This window comes from Rattus norvegicus, chromosome 1 (genome assembly GCF_021556685.1).
Source record: "Rattus norvegicus strain SHRSP/BbbUtx chromosome 1, alternate assembly SHRSP_T2T, whole genome shotgun sequence".
Classification (NCBI taxonomy): Eukaryota; Metazoa; Chordata; class Mammalia; order Rodentia; family Muridae; genus Rattus; species Rattus norvegicus.
Genome location: NC_141534.1, coordinates 206791096 through 206801044, shown reverse-complemented (window position 1 = coordinate 206801044; position 9949 = coordinate 206791096). Strand labels below are relative to the sequence as shown.

General features: G+C 48.0%; 1 protein-coding gene across 3 annotated transcripts in view; it reads right to left on the bottom strand.

Moving 5' to 3' along the window:
- Window positions 1-51: 51 nt before the first annotated feature.
- The window catches only part of Jakmip3 (janus kinase and microtubule interacting protein 3), a 121500-nt gene continuing 111602 nt past the window's right edge, over window positions 52-9949 (bottom strand). For 2 of the 3 annotated variants that reach the window (XM_087577264.1, XM_087577265.1), the window contains exon 24: window positions 52-2393. The gene's annotated coding sequence lies outside the window, so the exon portion shown is untranslated. 3 annotated transcript variants of the gene reach the window in all.

Genomic DNA, 9949 nt, shown 5'->3' with positions numbered 1-9949 from the left:
GCTAAGACAGATAATAAATCCACACTTTAATAACACTGAGACACCTTGAGCTAGGATTTAAAACAAGTTTTATTAAAACTGTACAGTAATTTACAAATAAGTAAAAATTCTCTGGTATATATTATAGGAACCACAATACAAAAATATGTGTAAAATTTATAATTGACCACGATACAAACCTAGTTGAAGCCTGGGAATACTGTTGAGCACTGAACGGAAAGGTTGCGTGTTGAGAGGGGCATGTTAAAGATCGCTTCGTCAAACACAAATACTGCCTGGCACTCTGCCACCAGAAGCAAAGTTCTGCTCCTTTTTGCATAAGTTTACAGTAAAGCTTTTTTAGAAAAGGTACAATAAATATATGCCTTGATACATATATTCACAATATGGTTTTCCTGAGCCTAAACTTAGATCCATCACTGTGTTTTAACACACAACCCCAACTTAAGGGTTCAATGACGGAGTGATGGCAAGAACTGATCAGCTATCAGTGTGCCACAGAGCCACTCTCCACCCTCCCTCCTGACTCCCAGTTGGTGTTGACAAGCTGCGTAAGGCACTCAGGTTTCCTGAAGGCTACAGAGTCTACAAGGGCAAAGACTTCCATCACAGCCATAGGCCTTCAAGCAACAGAACACTAGACCATGGAAACAAAGTAGACACCACAGGGCTGCTCACAAAGGGCTCTGCAGTTTACGTGGATTTCTAGTTTAGACAAACGGAAATACTTATGCTATTCCATGTCGTGCACACAGAGTGGGCGGGCTGACAATTCATCGCAATGTGAAGCCGAGGCCCATGCCTCAGTGGTACAGTTTGAGTCCCTGGGGGCCATGTCAGGGTCCCTCTTCTTGCTTCACCAGGGCAGTGCCATTGCACACAGATGCCCTGTTTTAGGAGATAGCAGCAGGGGCTCAAACGTAGGAGGGAATCCTGTCCAACCCAGCATCTGGGATAGAAGATTCAGTCTGGGATTTAGAAAATGCACCTTGCGTTTTGAAGTGCTTGAGCTCCTCAGAGGCTCATTGGCAGCAAGAATCGGTAACAGAGGTTCACATTTGCTCCCCCACGCCTGCCCCGAGTTCAGGTCTGACTTTGGGATCAGGTGACAAGATGGTGCTTATGACATGGATAAAAACGATGAAGCCTAAAGGAGAGGAACAGCCTTCCGGCTCAGCGTGTGCTTTCAGGAATACAGCTGGGTGAAAGTGCCGTCTGGTTTGTGGGATGTTATCGAGCATTCACTCAGCCATTTTCCTTTCTATGTACATATACTTTACACATAAACAGAAACGACTTAATGAGCGTTGGTACTTATTTACATGCTTTTCTTTCCTGTAGAGCCATTCTTAAAAACAACAAAGTTCCCAGACCTGTAATTTAGAGTGTCAGGGGGTATTATGAAGTACTCCGGACACGCGAACAACATGCAGACCCACGATCCAATTGAACTCTAGGGGTATGAGGTGGGGTGAGTTTCCAGTGTAACTTTTTGTTCCTAATGAGCTCCTGTTCTCTTGCAAGTTCACCTGGGGCTGGGCCAGGAGTGCTGGCGGGCAGAGAGCAGCATGGACCTGAGACAGCTCCGAGGTCCCTGCATTGCACAGTCCATTGGTCACTAACCCAGTGGCTTCCCCTCACCTACAGATCTGTGGCAGCATCACTGACACAGCCTATTGCTGCCATTCAGAGAGTACAGCAAATGGGCTGAGAGAAGGAAGTCATTTAAATAAGAGGAGACCATGCACTAAGGACTAAAAATTTCAGACTCAAAGACCAAACCCAACATCAGACTCAGTTAGAGAATCGATGACTGGGCATGGATGGCCAATGGGAAGGACCAAGAGCACTGAATGCATTTCCTAGCAGAAATCCTGGAGCCACTGAAGAAAGGGGCCCATGTGTCCAATCCTGTAAGCTTTTCTCTGATTTTGACCTAGGGGTCCATAACTACTTGGTCATCTGCACCACAGTGGAACATTTCTCCTGACACAAATATAAATTGAACCTAATGCTTTCAGACAGCACTCTCGTTCCTCCCCCTGGCCACTGGGCTTTGTAATATACAATGCTGGATGTAATGGTCACACCTGACTGCATATCTCACTATCCGGTGTGTCAACTTCTAGGTGCTTTGAAAGGGCTCTAATCCAGGCACTGACTTCTCATTGAGCAAGCTCACACATGGACACACATGCACATGCATGCCCTCCTAATTTCAGCACAGAGGGTGACAATCTTAGACTAGCAGGGATGTGAAGGGGGCGAAAGAGCCTCCTTCAACAAGGATGCATCCGGTCCACACAAGGGAGGACTTTCCTGGATGCTGGATGTACCATCTAGCACGATGGAAGCCTCATTTGAACCGTCCTCATAGCTGTACTGCTTTCTCTCTGCAAAAAGAGTAGAAACAAGGGCTTTAGTGTAACATACTCAACAGACACACACATGCACGCATGCACACACACAGAGGAGTGTTTACAATGTGGGGCACTCAAAGGGCAGGATTAGGAGGAACACTGAGAATGAGGGCTACATCCAGACTGGCAACTAGTATCCCATTCTGGAGGTGCTGGCTTTGGGGACACTGCACTAATGGCACATACGGAGCCTCCATCTGATCAGACACCCTTCCAGGAGACTGTACCACACGTTAGTCTGCACTCCTCATTGTAGAATCCATCTGAACCTTCCGCAATAGTCCCTAGAGATTGCCAATTTCTTCTCAACTTGCTCTTCTCTTCTGAGCTTAAAAGGGGCGGGGCGGGGCGGGGCGGGGCTTCTGCTAGCTTCTAACGTTCTCTTATTACCTTAAACTTTTTAGCGTTTCAAAACACTGAAGGAGCTGCTAGAGTTCCTTTCAAGCTGATCAGTGGGTGGGGGAAGACCCAAGACCACAGACATTAACATCTACTTAAGAGAATATCACCTCACATAGAGTAAAAAGTTAGGGGCTGCAAAAAAGGCTTAGTGGTTAAAAGCACCAGCTGCTCTTCCAGAGAACCAAGATTCGATTCCTAGAATTCCCATGACGCTAATGGAATGCCAGTTCCACGGTATCCCATTCCCTCTTCTGGTCTTCGCTGGCACTCTGTGCACATTCTTCACAGATATACAAGCAGATATACACCCATGCACATAAAAAAATTAAAATAATAAAGGTTAAAATGTTTTAAAGAATTAAAATAAACAGCCACATTGTGTATATGCTAACTTCTGGGCACATTTAATTGGAATGAATGCTGTCATTTTAACAACATATTACCCTGTGCCTTTAACCGGATCCACTTCTAGATAAGTTGTCACAGAACCACCTATTTTTAGAACATTAAAATGGGGGAAGGGGACTATTTCAATCCTAGGTCTTTTATTTTTTAAGGTAGAAAGTCAAAGCTCCAAGGAGGAAAAGGGAGAATGCCCAGGAGACACTTGAGACTGATGAGGCCTGAGGCCCCGATGGTCTACTCTCCCACCACACAAAGGATCAGGCTACAGCAGGTCTACCTTGCTTCCCAGATCTGGGACTTAGTGGACCAGGGTTGGGTACCTAACCAATCAAACCCCTCAAAAGCCCAGAACGATGCATCTCAAGTAGACTTTCCCCAGCAGAAGTGCTACATAAATGCTCTTGCATTTCCCTTCTGTGGGGAGTGTGCTCCATAGAAACCTCACAGGAAGAAAACAACAAAGAAACCTGCTCAGGATCCCATGACCGTGCCTGTGCAGCCCTTGTGTTGATGGAGCTGTGTAGCCGATGACACAGCAGTGATGACTCAGCCACAGGGGGTTCAAGTCCTAGGGAGATGCCCAGCATGGGTGATCTTGGTGACCAGGGTGTGGTGGTTTGCATATGCTTGGCCCAGGGAGTGGCACTATTAGAAGGTATGTCCTTGTTGGAGGAAGTATGTCACTGTGGGGTGGGCTTGGAGACCCTCCTCCTAGCTGCCTGGGGATGTTCAGTCTGTTCTTGGCTTCCTTCAGGTGAAGATGTAGAACTCAGCTCCTCCTGCACCATGCCTGCCTGGATGCTGCCATGTTCCCACCTTGATGATAATGAACTGAACCTCTGAACCTGTAAGTCAGCCCCAATTAAATGTTGTCCTTTATAAGAGTTGCCTTGATAGCGGTGTCTGTTCACAACAGTAAAACCCTAACTAAGACACCTGGGATACTCCATTTCCTCTGCCACTGAGAAGTTAATAGACTTGGGTGGGATAGGACATGGCCCTTAGCGATCACGAGCATGGTCATTTGTCCTTTCAGGTAGCAAAGTGTTTCTCTGGGTGTGTCAGGGGTCAGATGAGGACTCCTCAGTAACAAATGCAGGCTCAGATTGCTGCTTATCTCCTCAAGAGCTCACAGTTTACAAAGACAAGCGCTAAGAGTGGAATTGACAACAGCATATAAGGAAGATGCTGGGTGCAGAGGGGAAGTCTCCTGCCAGCTCCAAGCTGCTTCAGTTAGAGACTGTGAGGCCATTACCTGCCCCATGGCTGTGTGACACGTTGAAAGGCCAGCAGCAGGGCCATACCTCCCCTCTCTCTCTGGTGAGTGAGCAATTAATGAAGCTTCAGTATTGGGCTTCAGTGGAGTTGGAGATGCACCGGGAATTGGTAACACGAGGGCTCAGCTCATAGAACCAAGATGAGTAGAGTGCGGTGGGGATGAAGACCAGGACTTCGCTATTGTCCCCGCCCCCTACACTTGAGGTAGGGAGTGTAGCCAGCAGCCATGAGGACTCAGGCTTTCGGAGCTGTGGAAGCAACACCCATGGGTAGCACATGAAATGGCCCTGGCATATGGATGAGGAAACAGCAGGCTGATTTATGTCAAAACAGAGCTGGGGAGAGGCCCCGCCGCCTGTGTTTGCACTGAGAGCTTCCACAGGCTCTCAGCTGTTGGGAAACAGAAAGCTGTTGGCACAGGAGATGAACACCTTCCCGGGTCCCCAAGAGTGCAGCTTGGATCATAATCAACTGCTGCAGATGGTAACACTGGAAAAGCTGGGGGCCCACAGTTTCAGGGTGCAGAGACAAAAAAGCTAACTGTGGAGCCCACTGGAGAGGCTGGGACCCTGTAGACCCCAAACACTATTCTCCAGGGCTCCCAGAGTACTGGGCCTCAAGATACAAAGGGGTGGGCTAAATAAAGAATTTTTCTGATAAGCTCTGTCTGTCCAGTCACATCAGCCAAACATGTTCAAGCCAGACAGAACCAAGCAGCAATACCAAGGCCATTTTGGAGCCCAAACCTTCTTCCCCAACCCTGCGATCTGGGGTAATATGAAGGAATAGGCAACCTGATGAGACAGTGACTTAGTGGCTTTTTTCTCTCAGACACTATCTAAACCCTAGGTTAGCAGATGAGCCAGCTCCCCACAGCTTCCCTCAGTCTCCAGCTCCTGAAGCCTCAGCCTCAGGTCAACCCGGCCCCTCACCTGCCTCCTGAAAAGGGCTCAGCCATACCTGGCCTCCCTCTGGAGCTTCCCAGAGGCATTGACCACTCTGTATAAGGCTCTCTTCAGCTCAGAAGCTTCGCAAGGCCCCAAGCCCCTCCCATTTGAAATGCAGTGGGGGCTGGGGTGGTCTCGGGTCTCCTTGCTTTGATATCTGCCAGCTGGCAGGCACAGATGCTGATCCTGCAGGCCTGGCCTCTTCCTGCTTTGTAAGTCACTTCCCTGACTTTCCTGAGCAGGGCTCAGCTTGATCCCTGGCTCAAGCTCCCTTTGAAACTAACTCTCCCTTTGAAACGTCCAAATTGCCACTGCAGGACTAGGAACAGAGCTCAGACCTCTCGGCCCCTCCTCCTGGGACTCCAGCTTGAAAGCAGCAGATTGGGGAGGTGTGTCTCAGTCTCCGTGCTTACATGAGCCAACCTCTGCAACCAGCCCGTTCTGTGTATATGTCTGTGTGTCTTCAATGAGTTGTTTCTCTAGAGCACCATACTCACCCTAGGGACACTGCCATCCTCCCAATAAAGCAAGGTCAGATGTTCCAAGGAAATAGTCGTGGTTGCCTCTGGGATCCCAAGGCTTGGAGGACCCCATTTGAGATTCTGAATGACCCTTTGTTTAGGTGGGAATCCAAGAGCCTGACCTCCCTAGGCTCAATATACCAACCCAACTCATTCCCCAAAAGAGTAGACAAGAAATACTTGGTTCAGGGAGAAGGCTGGGCCACATCCTGAGACATAGAGGGACTCATATTCCCAATGCTCCTACCCAAAATTCACCATGTGGAACCTCTAGTAATCTCTCTTTTGTCCCAGCCTCCTAGAGGAGGCCCCAGTAAAACAGAGGGGGAGGGTTACTGCCATAGAGTGCTACACCCCAGGGATGATGAGGACAAGGCAAGCAGAGGTTGGAAGCAGACAAGAGAGCCCAGCAGCAGGCAGAAAGGAGGATCTGTGCTGTGGAAATGTGCTGTGTTCTAGGCTCACTCTAACACAGTAGGGTGCACTGTGATCTTGCCTAATGGCTTGGAGACAGAGGCTCATGAAAGAGCATGTGAGGACCTCTGGACACTCCCTTCTCACGCTTGTGAGAAAGGAGTATGTGTAGCATGGGACCCCAGCATCTCTGCAGCCACCCCTGGCTTCTGCCTGCTGTTTCTCAGTTGCTCTGTGATCCTTGAGGCTTTAGGAGCAGCCTCTGAGGTTTCCTGGCTTCTTTGTTTACAGAAGGCCCTTTGCAGATGGAGGCAGCAAATATCAATGGAGGCAGCTAATATCAAGTCTAGAGAGCCAGGGCTCTTATGAGTGCGACTCCCAGAGCAAGAGCAGGAAGCCCAAATTGACTAGAACCTAAAGAGCACCCTCTGGGCTCCACACCAGGCAAGAAGGGGGATTTGTGCTATGGAAATGTGCTGTGTCCCATGGAGCATGGGGCAGCACAGTGCCATGACCACAAGCACTACAGTTCTCCTACCTTGTCATCTCCGTCAGGAGACATGAAGCACTGGCTTGTTCTTACCCAGAGGCCCTCACCTCAGCTCTTAGAGGACTGTTGAAAGTGAGAAGCCAATCCTGGGTAAAGGTAAGGAGTAGTTTTCAGGGGTGGGGCCAGGCTAGACACATCAGGGCTTTGTTCATGCTGAACAGATGGGCTATGGCTTTACGCTACTCAAGGCTCTGCCTATGCTCCTGACTGGATACTGAGCACATTGCTCAAGCCTCCCTCCCTTTGCCTGACTATATACAACTAATCCAATGGGTGGGTGTGCACACACACACAACCAAATGGGCAGGCACTTACATGCAGGTGCTCACCTAAAATCAAATATGTATAAGCATGTATTCCTGCAACCCTCCGAGCACATGCAGGTTTGAGCACTTTTCTCCTGCTTCTTATTGGTTCGTGGATTCTTCTGTCTTGGCTGCAGGCAGCTGCTCTCAGCTGACGGTGGGGGTATCCTGCTTACGTTTCTGACACTGACCTCTCTAGCAGTGACATCTCTTATTAATGGCCTCCCAGTCGTGCTATGAAAGGATCCATTATTGCACAGACCAAGATGGCCATGTTATAGTGGGGCAGCAGCTGTCCCACAGGCAAAAGCTCCCTGCGGTGGGGGTGGGGGTGGGGGTGGGGTTTAGACAATGGAACGGTGAGGGGGAGGGGATGCCTTCCGTTTCCCAGCGATTATTCCAGTCTGGTCTGAGCTTTTAGTGCAACACACCCAGGAACATTTGAGAAATGTCTTTGCCAAGAAAAGCAAAGATTTTAAAGACACAGCAAAAATAAAAGCATTGTAGCCAGGACAAACTGGAAAAGGGTCCCAGAGCTAGACACTGATGTCACCTGACCCAGCAGCATCTTCATTCCTCAGTGGGTAAACAGAAACAACAGCAGCAACAACAACAACAGCAACAACAGCAGCAGCAACAACAGCAGCAGCAACTCTCTCTCTCTCTCTCTCTCTCTCACACACACACACACACACACACACACACACACACACACACACACCAGGGAACACTCCTGCAAAACACTTAAGAAGTGCCACTTACAGGTAAACAGCACACAGGTTCACCAGGTAAGAGGTAACATCCTACCGAGAAGGAGTCACCTCCATTTAAGGATGCTCCTGGGTGAATTTCAGCACAATGCTATAAAATGCTAAACCCACACCCACCAGGTCCTTAATAAAATCTTAAGAAGTAATGATATCCTCTGCTACATATTAAGTCTTTATTAAGGACCCAGTGGGTACGGGTTTTGCACTTTTCATTTCCCCAGTGTAGGGGAATGCCATGGTGTTAAGGTGGGAGTGAGTGGGTGGGAGTGGGAGCATCCTCATAGAAGCAAGGGAAGGGGGATGGGGGGTAAGAGGTGGGGGAGGGGATAACATTTGAAATCTAAATACAGAAAATATCCCAGAAAATAAAATTAAAAATCCAATTTAAAGCCCAAAAAAGTTATAAAATGAAATTTAAAAAAAAAAAAAAGAACCAATACAATAAAAGCTATCCTCATAGTAACACTGGAGTTCTCTGAAAAGCTCTATGGGGGAAGGGCCAGGCCTCGGATGGCCAGCTGGGCCATATATCAGAGCTGGGTGTTGGTTATGTATAATAACTCCACAGAGGTCACGAATATGAAAGGACCCAACACCAAGTACTGATTTAGATCCTGTGGCTATTGTATGGCAGGCCCCAGCAGCAGGATGGGCAGCTTAACAGCCTGATACCTAAGGCCAGGCATTGACTAGATGCTTACCAGAGGCCAGGGGGAACCTTTCTAAGTGTAATAATTGCCCTAGGAAGGGACAGCATCCCTTCAGTGTCCACATTTATGAAACCATATATATATATATATATGAATTGTAATATATATACACATACATACATAATTCCATGTGTGCACAATGCTCACAGACTGTGGGTGTACTCTGAGAAGAGCAGTTTATCCTTAGACTTAATATCTACACATCCCTTCTGGCCTGCCTGAGCCACAGAGCCCTGGAATCGGCCTGTGACTGTGCTCAGGAGAGGCTGCTCATTGGCATTCGCGTGCAGGCTTCATGAGGAGCTGTAAATCTGAAGCTGCTGACAGTTAATCTCATACTCTGTGAGCTTCCAGTCCCTGAGCTAGAAGGAACACAGTCCCTGGAGATCCAGCCCCAACCCCCAGGATCAAGTGGGACCAGACAGTTTGTCTGGGCCAACAGGGAAGATGCCACCAGCAGCCTTACCCTGTCTGTTCCCTCAATGGGAGGACAGGGTCACTCTAGCCAGGATGCATTGACTATCAAATGCAGGCTTGTTCCAGCTCAGCAGAAGGGCTTATCAGGAAGAGGGGTGCTCCTTATTAGGGATTCAGGATGGACAAGGCCATCCATGAAAACTGAACTTCTACGTTCACAGTGCCTCCAACACAAAAGGAATCATAGACATTTTAGACGGAAACAAGGAAGAAAACATCTGTAGCTTAGGACAAGGCAATGTTTTCCCCCCACACCTGAGAGTTCACTGCTAAAAAAGCTGATCTGTGTACATATACATACACTTATACTTACACATACACTTATACATACACATACACTTACACATACACTACACATACACACACACTTACACATACACATACACTTACACATATACTTAAACATACACTTAAACTTACACTTACATATATGACTGGGCAACTGTGTATGCATACATGTCTATATGTGTGTGGACACACATGTGTGCGCACATGGAGGTGGAGCCCAGAGATTGACTTCTTGTTCTTCCTTCATTACTATCTACTTTATATGTTGAATAAGGGTCTCTAATAGAACCTGGGGCTTGCCAGCTTGTTCTGGGAATCCCTGCCTCTGACTTCCATCTTGAGAGGCTATAGGCAGGCTGTCACACCTACCCAATATGTAAGTGTGAGCTGGGGATTGAAACTCTAGTCCTCATAATTGCATGTTAAGCTGAGCTGTACCCTTGGCTCCAGTTGATAAATTAG